Source organism: Ovis aries, chromosome 8 (genome assembly GCF_016772045.2).
Source record: "Ovis aries strain OAR_USU_Benz2616 breed Rambouillet chromosome 8, ARS-UI_Ramb_v3.0, whole genome shotgun sequence".
Classification (NCBI taxonomy): domain Eukaryota; kingdom Metazoa; phylum Chordata; class Mammalia; order Artiodactyla; family Bovidae; genus Ovis; species Ovis aries.
The window spans coordinates 62,618,617-62,628,192 of record NC_056061.1 but is presented as its reverse complement, the minus strand read 5'-3'; the positions used below and the strand labels follow the sequence as shown (position 1 = coordinate 62,628,192).

The 9,576-nt window shown below is 38.7% G+C and overlaps 1 pseudogene; it reads left to right on the top strand.

Annotated features, from left to right (window-relative positions):
* Nucleotides 1-2,665: 2,665 nt before the first annotated feature.
* LOC101122034 (DDB1- and CUL4-associated factor 13-like) lies at nucleotides 2,666-3,943 on the top strand (annotated as a pseudogene).
* Nucleotides 3,944-9,576: the final 5,633 nt, after the last annotated feature.

The window sequence follows — 9,576 nt, the reverse complement described above, 5'->3', positions numbered from 1 at the left end:
TAGAAAAGTAAGTCATACAGAAATCTCTTTAAAAGAAAGTAAACTACCAAAAAAATCATGATTAACAATTTGACAGATATTTTTCCCCCAAACCTCTAAGCACACAATGCGTATAACAAGAATAATTTATCTCATAACATGCTTTGCTACTGTCTACAAAATTTATTTTCTAATTGTGTTTTACTGATTATAAAAATGCAATTGGTTTTTTTATATTGATCTTATAGTCCTCATGTTAAACTAACCTGTAAATTCTTATAATTTGTCTATGGATTGCATAATTTTATTCATATAGAATTCAGTGAATTAAGACAACTTAAGCTTTTCCTTCCCTGGTGGCTCAGAGGTTAAGGCGTCTGCCTGCAATGCGGGAGATCTGGGTTCGATCCCTGGATCAGGAAGATCCCCTGGAGAAGGAAATGGCAACCTACTCCAGTATTCTTGCCTGGAGAATCCCATGGACAGAGGAGTCTGGTAGGCTACAGTCCACGGGGTCACAAAGAGTCGGGCATGACTGAGCAACTTCACTTTCACTTTCAAACTTTTCCTTACAAATCTTTATACCTTTTTTGTTTTTTTTCTTATACCGTCTGTGACCTTAAGTTCAATGCTGAGTGGAAATGATGATATTAGACATCATTTTCCTAATAGTAATTTTAAATGCTTCAAATGTTTCACATCTAGGAAAATATGTGCTATTTTTAAAAATTACATGTAGATGCTGAATTTTATCAAATGGTTTTGTCTGCATATATGGAAATTATCATATTGTTGATCATATTGTTTTTCTCCTTCAATCTTTTATTGTGAATAGGTGTACTTATGGTAAATTCATTTGCATTTTGGTGATATTTGCTAAGCAATCAGAGTCAATTATCATTTAGAGTTGGGCATTCTTAAAGTTAACACAAATTGTTTCAAGATTTGTTATTGCCTAGAGATGGTCAGAATTTTTTAAGAGTTTTGCCATTATTCACTATATAGAAGTAGATATGAATTAAGTAAACAAGAAAATATATAAGAAAATATAACAAGTATGCTTTTATGCAAAGAATTCTTGCCACTTATCTGGAAATAAGAAAACAAATAGAAAAATGGACTAAGATGTAAAAAGCCGATTACAGAAGAAGAAATTTAAATTGCTTACAAATATATAGTGTGTGTATGTGTGCCAAGTTGCTTCAGTTGGGTCCAACTCTTTGCAACCCTATGGACTGTAGCCTGTCAGGCTCTTCTGTCCATGGGATTCTCCATGCAACAACACTAGAGTGGGTTGCCATGCCCTCCTCCAGGGGATCTTCCTGACCCAGGGATCAAACTTGCGTCTTCTGGGGCTCCTGAATTGCAGGCAGATTCTTTACCGCTGAGCTACCAGGAAGCCCAACAATATATGGGCAGATATTCAAATCCATAAATGATCAGATAAACACATGTTAAAACAGTAGTGAGAAGTGTCTTCATACACATCAGATTGGCAAAAATTGAACATTTTTAAATACCAAATAGATCATGAAGGAAAACAGAAATTCTACGTCCTGCTAATGGGACAACTGAGTATTTACTTATCTATGCCCTAGAACTTCTGCCCTTGATCCATAATCCAGAGAAATTATTACTCAAAGTCATAAATTTCACATACCAAGATGTTTCTTGGCCTTGTTTGTGATAGCAGAAAGTTGGAGGCAACCTGCTTGTTTACCTCTAGAGGAATAGACAAATAAGATGTGGTCCATACAGGTCATGGAATACTACATAGCTGTTAGAAGCAATCTAGATGTATGCCCTGCAACATAGGTAGATTTCTAACAAAAGGTACTCAGGAATAAAAATAAGAAACAGAATGAGGTCTACAGCCCAGTGTATTTAGGTAAATAAAAAGAGTCAAAAGAATAACACTACATATTTTACAAAGATATACACAAATTCAAGGTTATAGATCAAACACCTTAGCATGATTTCCTGTGGGGGGAGGTGAATGGAAGTGGAAAATGGGATTAAAAGAATAAGCAAGTAAAATGTGAAGGGAGCCCTACAGCAATAATAGTGAGACTTGAATAGAAGAGTATGAGGAATTCAACCCCTTACACTTGAGAGGGATGTGTGGTAAACTAACAAATGTGCATTAATGCACCGGGTTATAAAAGGTTCCTTGCTCATTTCCGTCACTGACTTTGTCTATGATCTGATACATTTCCTTACAGACATGATTACAGTAGAGTGCTTAATACACTGGGCTCAGGCATGAGTCAGTCCTTAGTCCAAGTTCTTCCTCCACATAATTATTAACTGCATTCTTTAGGGCAAATTACTTTCTTAGACTTCCAGTCAACTTTTTCATCTATAATCTGGTGCCAACGATACTGTAGTGTTTTCTGAACGTTGCATGAGAACTTAGATATATAAAGTACTTAGTGTAGTGTCTGGCATGAATAATTGTCCAATATATGGTAGTAGTAGTAGTTATCCTCATTCTAGAAACTTTGGTAACTTTACTCACTCGATTTTTTTACTCACTTGATTTGTGTGATTTGTGTCCCTTTAAAAATCATTTTAATCAATAACTGGGATGAAATAGTGATGCCATCCTTATTACACTGGGAGGCCACAGAAGTCAAGAGGGCAGAGCCAGATGGAAACCCACAAACTGAAATGAACTGATGTTTCCCTGGCTGGTCACTGAGATGGAGTCAGTCGCTTGGCAAAGCATCCAAAGAGCCTGCCTACTATATTCTCTGGGGCATGTGATGGAGAGGTTAGAATTTGGAAACTGACTAAATGAAAATGTATTCATATGGTACAAGCACATGAAGATTTTGTATAAGGACTATGTACTTGTTTTGTGGGACTTTTTTCTTCTTCTTTTTACTGTTGGTAGTTAAAACTCTGAAGCAATGGAAAATGGGTGGACCAAACTATGGGGAAGAGGAGGAATCACTGAACACAGTATTAGGAAAGACAGTATATACAGGAATTGATCACCACTGGAAAGAATTTGTTTTTGCCACATGTTGATAGCAAGTAGACGTTTAGGATAAACAAAGAGTCAATCCTATATGTTCAATGACTTGGGGATTTGATGGTATAAGTAGTGTTAACTTTAACCTAATTGAAACATTTCTCTTGGGAAGCTGTGCTTCTCACAGAAATATACTGTATGATATGAGATAAGCTACTTCTCTAAAAAAGATCATCTTGGATATGAGAACCAATACAGTCTGCTGAAGCCCTATGGAAGCTTTCATTCTTACTGCAGCAAATGAAGATGACGACTTATATACTTTTAATGTGTATGCTCTGGACAGTCCTGCAGTGGTACATATGGTTCATGTATGTGTGGGGCTTGATGTGGATTACTCTACCTCTGGGAAATCATTTGTGTCTGCTAGTTTTGATAAATCCATATGAACCTTACCTGTGGACAAAATTCTATCTCACACAGAGAATGCAGCATGTTATCTGTGGGACTTTCCTGGTTAAGATGCTGCACTTCCAGTGCAGGAGGTGTGGGTTTGATCCCTGGTCAGGGAATTAAGATCCCATATACAGCAAGGTGGGGCCAAAAACAAAACAAAAAACCGTGTTATCTGTGTAAAATGCACTTCTGACAGCAAGTACTGTACATCGTGTATGGATATAATGAAATAAACACTCATCTATGAAAAACTAATGCTTCTGAAAAGTTGGGTGTGCTTACACCTTGAGAAAATACAGCTGCAGATTATAACCAGAAATTAAAGGAGAAATTTCAACATCATCCTCACGTGAAATGTATCCCTTGTCACTGACATCTACCAAAACCTATTTACAGTCAGATTTAGGAGAAGCACATCATGAAAGAAGCTTGTCGATGAAAGGAACTGAATTGTATCAAACATAGAAAGCCTGGATCTATGCAGCTTGTGTCAGAGAAAAAAAAAAACACACAGTGGCAGTAGAGAAATAATATTTGGTATTCCAACCGATATTGATGTGTAATTATTTGCTATGTTTTAATTTGTGAACTCTACAAATAAAACTAATGGCTCCAGTAAAAAGAAAAATGAAATAAACTTAATTGATGTTACCAAGATAATAAATAACAGGGACTAACATAAAATTGAATAGCATGGCAAATCCAGAGTGATGCTGCTGCTGCTGCTGCTAAGTCGCTTCAGTAGTGTCCGACTCTGTGAGACCCCACAGACGGCAGCCTACTAGGCTCCCCCGTCCCTGGGGAGAGCTGAATAAAAGCCACATGTAAAAGACCCCAAGGATTTTCAGCCAATATGAATCCACAGAGCAATGATGCTGTTGAACAAGTCAGCATGATCTTAGATCACATCGGTAGAACTGGACCAGATATGGTCCAGAGTCCGGGAGAGTCTCGCTCCGGGTGTATATGTCATATACTCCTGGAGACAGTTCTCAGTTCTGGGGATCAGACTTTGAGAGGAAGGATAACTAACCAAAGAATATTTGGAAGACAGTGAGTGGAGAAGGCAGAGGACTAGCAACCACCAGATGCAGAACCACTGAAAACACTGAAGGGACTGTGCTGAGAGAAGGAAGTTCCTGGGTAGGAAACCTAAAGCTGTTCTCAAAATTATTTAGATGTTAGGCCTGCCTCCTCGGACCAGCTGCCTGCAATCAATGAGGGGGTGTTTCATAAGGAAGATCTCAGCAAACATAACCACTACGTTTCTGCTAGCCAGAACTGACTGAAAAGGGGAGGGCAGACTTGCAGGATGTGGAACCCATTTGTGGAGGCACTTACACAGAATCCAACAATTCCTTCATCTGGGAATGTCATCCAGGAGACTCTCAGACAGATAGAGGATCACACTGAAAAACTACAAAGCCTTCCATGTCTGTTTTCTGAGACTCAAATACTCATTTTCAAGTACTTATCACCTGCTGGGACCCAAAAACCTTCAAGGGGGAATATGATCCTGAGATTGCCATCTTGATCAGCCTAAGGTTTTGATATAGATTTTTAGGAATACAAGTGTTTCATGAGCCATGAATTCTTGAATAGTTTTCAACTGCTGTCATCTTAAGAGTATTTTTTTAATTTTTATTAAAATATAGTTGATTTACAATTGTTGTATAAGTTTCAGATGTATAGCAAAGTGATTCAGTCATACATATATATTATGAATATATATAAAAGATATATATATAAGTATATATATTCTTCATAATAGCTTTATACTTCCCACTAAATTAAGCCAATCATCTTTCTCTCAAAAATTTCAGCTTTTTCCACTAGTGGTTAGCATTTGTTCTATCAACTTATGAAAGATGTCAGGTTAAATAACTTAGTGGTTTGCTTTCACTAAGCAATAACTTCTATGAAGTTATCAGCTACAATGACATTTCAGAACTATTGAAGATCAAGTGACTGTTATTTCTAGTTTCTAAAACTCCTCCTTCTCCATTGCCAACTGTGTTTCCAAACAGGAGAGGGAGGCAAGATTATTTCAGGAAACCATAACCACTTGCTTTTATGCCTTGATCCGAAATCTTTCTTTGGAGAGTTGTTCGGTAGCCGAGTTGAATAGGCCATGTGTGACAGATATTAGAAGAACTGGCCTCAGGGAACAAGTGTGCTTTCTACTCTAGTTGATGGTATGTACAGTAGTCTTGGGGGCTGAGAAAATAAGCAATCTGAGAGCAGGAACCTTAGCTTATACATCTTTGTATCCCTCCCAGCTCGCAGCACAGCCCCTGGTGCATAGTAGGCAGACAATATGTTTACTGCCGGAATGAATGAATTAGTGAATACGACTAAATGAATGGATGGATAATGTGGACAGATGGCACCGAGGAAGAATCTGCTTGAGGCTTTAAGTTAGGCATGTTGGAGTTCAGCTCCAGTTGCTGAGCTAAATTTCTGCCCCTCGTCTGACCAACTCCCCTCCATGGAGCTTGACGATCGTGGAGCCTGTGGGTAGAATGTATTCTGGGGAAGATGAGAGCTGCCTGATATGAGAGATGATATCAGAGATTAGTTAACCGTATGGGCTTTGTCCCGGGGGAGGTGTGTGAAATGAATCAGATTAAACAAAATTGATAATGTGAATGCTTAATCAAACAGACAAAGGTAGTCTGCGCAGCTAATTAGGGGCAAATAGAGCGTCCCTCTTGTACCTCATTTAACTGACAAATTGTGCAGACAGTTTTAATGGGAGTCTGTTTAGCAAAGAGAAGGCTGTATAGTTGACAGCTTGGCAAAATGTGGTTTCTGTAACACCACATGATGCTTATGGAAATTAGCCTGGTGCAGCTGAGCTCGGAGCAGTCCTGGGATGTGCAAATCACACAAAACGGACCTTGTACACACCGCTTGCCATGGCATTCTTAAAGACAAAGAACTCATTTTTAGTATTTTCAAAAGTCAAAGGGTTTGGACTCTGAACATTCAGTGAAATCTTGCCATTGCCCTACCCAATGCAGAAGTTGAAAAGTAATGTGAGAGAAACTTCCTATTTAGAGAAGTTTCATTCAGACAAATGACAAGCTGTGACCTTTTGCCTGTGGAAGCACTGACTTTAGGTAAGCCAGGCGACTTCAGGAGATCTGAGTGACCCGCAGCTAAAGATAACTTCATCTATGGAAGCTCCAACAGGTTTAGATAAATCGTCCCAGAATTTCCCAGCATGTTTACCAGGCTCAAACAGCACCTCAACTTCTCACTCTGTCTTTCAAACCTCAACAAACCTGTTTCCCATCTCCTTTTCCAAATTAAGCAACTTCTTTCTCTGATATTTTCACATCTTTGGACTTGCCATGTTGTTGAAGATTGTGGGAGAATTTCTGTGAGCAAGTGTTCTTTTGGGAGGAGTATGCTAGTTTCCCAGGTTTGTGGGGTATCGGCTCTCAGGAGTCCATCCAGAAGGAGATTGTTGTGAACAGAGTCATTTGCTGCTTCAAGGAGAATTGGGGGAAAGAATACAACTAGGGTTGGTGTGGAAACAGAGGGGGCTGGTTCTCAGAGGCTCTCTCTATGGGGCTGGCATGCCAGGGATGAACAGAGTCACCAGGGTTCTTAGCCTATGTGCCAGCCCCAGGATGTCATTGTCTGAGAGCAGGACCTGGAACCAGGCGTTGAATTCACAGTGCGAGGAAGAGCTTCCCTGCCTTTCGTACTCATGCGTGGCTCACAGTGTCCAGCCCACTAAAGGGAATACAGCCATGCATGAGGAGTAATCGTTTAATGAAGTGATTTTTGTGAATCACTCCACCAGTCAGACATGGTCCCTTCCGGAAAATGAACGGTTTTGCATAAAATGGTCCATTAGTGTCAATGGAGAGGGTCTGACCTCCTTCGGCTGCTCTGCAAGCCTAGTCAAGTGGAACAACCAGGGCTGTGCTTGGACTGGAAGACGATGTCTCTACCCCAGGAGACTTTGCTTGACATCACGATGCATTAAATGGAAAAAACAAGAACAATTCCCCTTTCAGTGGGCAAAGCATAATTTTAGCAAAGTTGGAGACTTTGCCAAAAGTCTTAAACAGTTAAAGACTGTTGAGACTGCTAAAAGTACTTAAACAGTTTAATATACACCTGATTCTTTAAAACTACAGCAGATATTTTATTTATTAAAACAGAATATTTTAAACCAGCAGGATGACCGTGTTTTCATCATACCAAAGTGACATCACTCACACTATCAAAACTCTACTGATGCTAATGTGAATCAAATTTGTTTTTCACTTTTTGCTGTGAAGTTTGGCTTTTCTTTCTTTTTTCCCTTGGAATGAAATTCTTTTTTCCCAAGTTTTACAGATGTAATATGTTTTTCTTTTATGTTAGTACACTGTGAAATATAAGTGCAGAAGAGTGAATATGGTGAGCACCCATGTCACCACCACATGAGTTAAGATATGGAACATTGACAATGATTAACAATATTTTTTTAATGTATTTATTTTTTTAATTGGTGGAAAGTTGCTTTACAGTTTTTTGTTGGTTTATGCCATACAACAATGTGAATCAGTCATAATTTTATATATATCCTTTATGGCAACCCACTCCAGTACTCTTGCCTGGAGAATCCCATGGAGGGAGGAGCCTGGTAGACTACAGTCCATGGGGTCACAAAGAGTCGGACACGACTGAGAGACTGCACTCACTCACTCCATATCCTTCCTCTCCCTCCCCTCCCCCATCCCACTTCCCTAGGTCATTACACAGTGCCAGGCTGGGCTCTCTTGTGTTATTTAGCAACTTCCCACTGTCTATTTTACACACGATAGTCTATATATTGGAGTAGGAAATGGCAGCCCACTTCAGGATTCTTGCCTGAAAAATTCCATGGACAGAGGAGCCTGGTGGGCTACCCTCCATGGGGTCAATGACCGAGAGTCAGACACGACTGAGTGGCTGAGCTCAGTATGCGTGCATCAATGCTACTTTCTCAATCCGTCGCCCCCTCACCTTTCCTCACTGTGTTCACACGCCCATTCTCTACGAGGTACATGGGCATCATTTTTCCAGATTCTGTATATATGTATTAATATACAGTACTTGTTTTTCTCTAACTTACTACATTGTGTATAAGAGGCTCTAGGTTCATCCACCTCACTACAGCTGACTCATATTGGCTCCTTTTTATGGCTGAGCAATTTTCCATTGTATAAATGTGCCACAACTTCTTTATGCATCCACCTGTCAACGGACATCTAGGTTGTTTCCACGTCCATCCTTTATTGAATGGATTTATATGACCGTTAGTTATTGGATCCTCCACCTGACTTTTGAGTTTTTTGAACAATGAATCATAAGAAGCAATTGGGGATTCAGCAAAACACATTTGCTGGAAAAATAGTTAATGTAATTTGAAGTCACTATGAAAACAACTTCTGGGTTTTGAAAAAAATTGTTTGCCGTGCTTAAGTTATTAATTGTTTCTTTTTAAGAGAACAAAAATGGGTAATAAAATGTATTTATTAAATAAAAGTGAAGAGATTCTGCAATAATAATAATAATAGCCTGTAAAAGAATCAATCTATGCCTAAGAAATTATCATTGTCTTCTACTTTCAGCAGCTTGACTGCAACCAGAGTCTGTATTATGTATGTGAAAGCTTGAAAAATATTCTCATCTCTGGAAATTTTAACCTTGTGCAGGAATCATCACTCTTGTAAGATGGATTGACATTGTTATAAAAAGAGATAAATGTAACTATTCTTCCATAGAAAAATTGAAATATTGACAATAGTTTTCAACTTTAAAGAAGTGCAGAGGAAATAAAATGTCACATTTGATTACAACATTTTTATATCATTTATGTAGTTCTGTAGATCAGTTTTGCACTTTGATTTACTCATGACAACAGCAAAATCTTTCTTTTTCAGATAGTTCTTCTTTGATGGAAGTGATACGTTAGTATGTAATTAAAAAAAACAATGGAAAGAGTTTCATGATTGAAGAAAGACTTAGGAGCTGACATTTATCCAAATTATTGGCCCAGCATTTCGTACATACTGGACTTCAGCTTTGACCCGAACCAACCAGGACCTGTCTTCAGGATTCTGGATCTATGTCAGGAGGCAACTTTATTAATGATAGATTTTTCATTCCATTCCCTACAG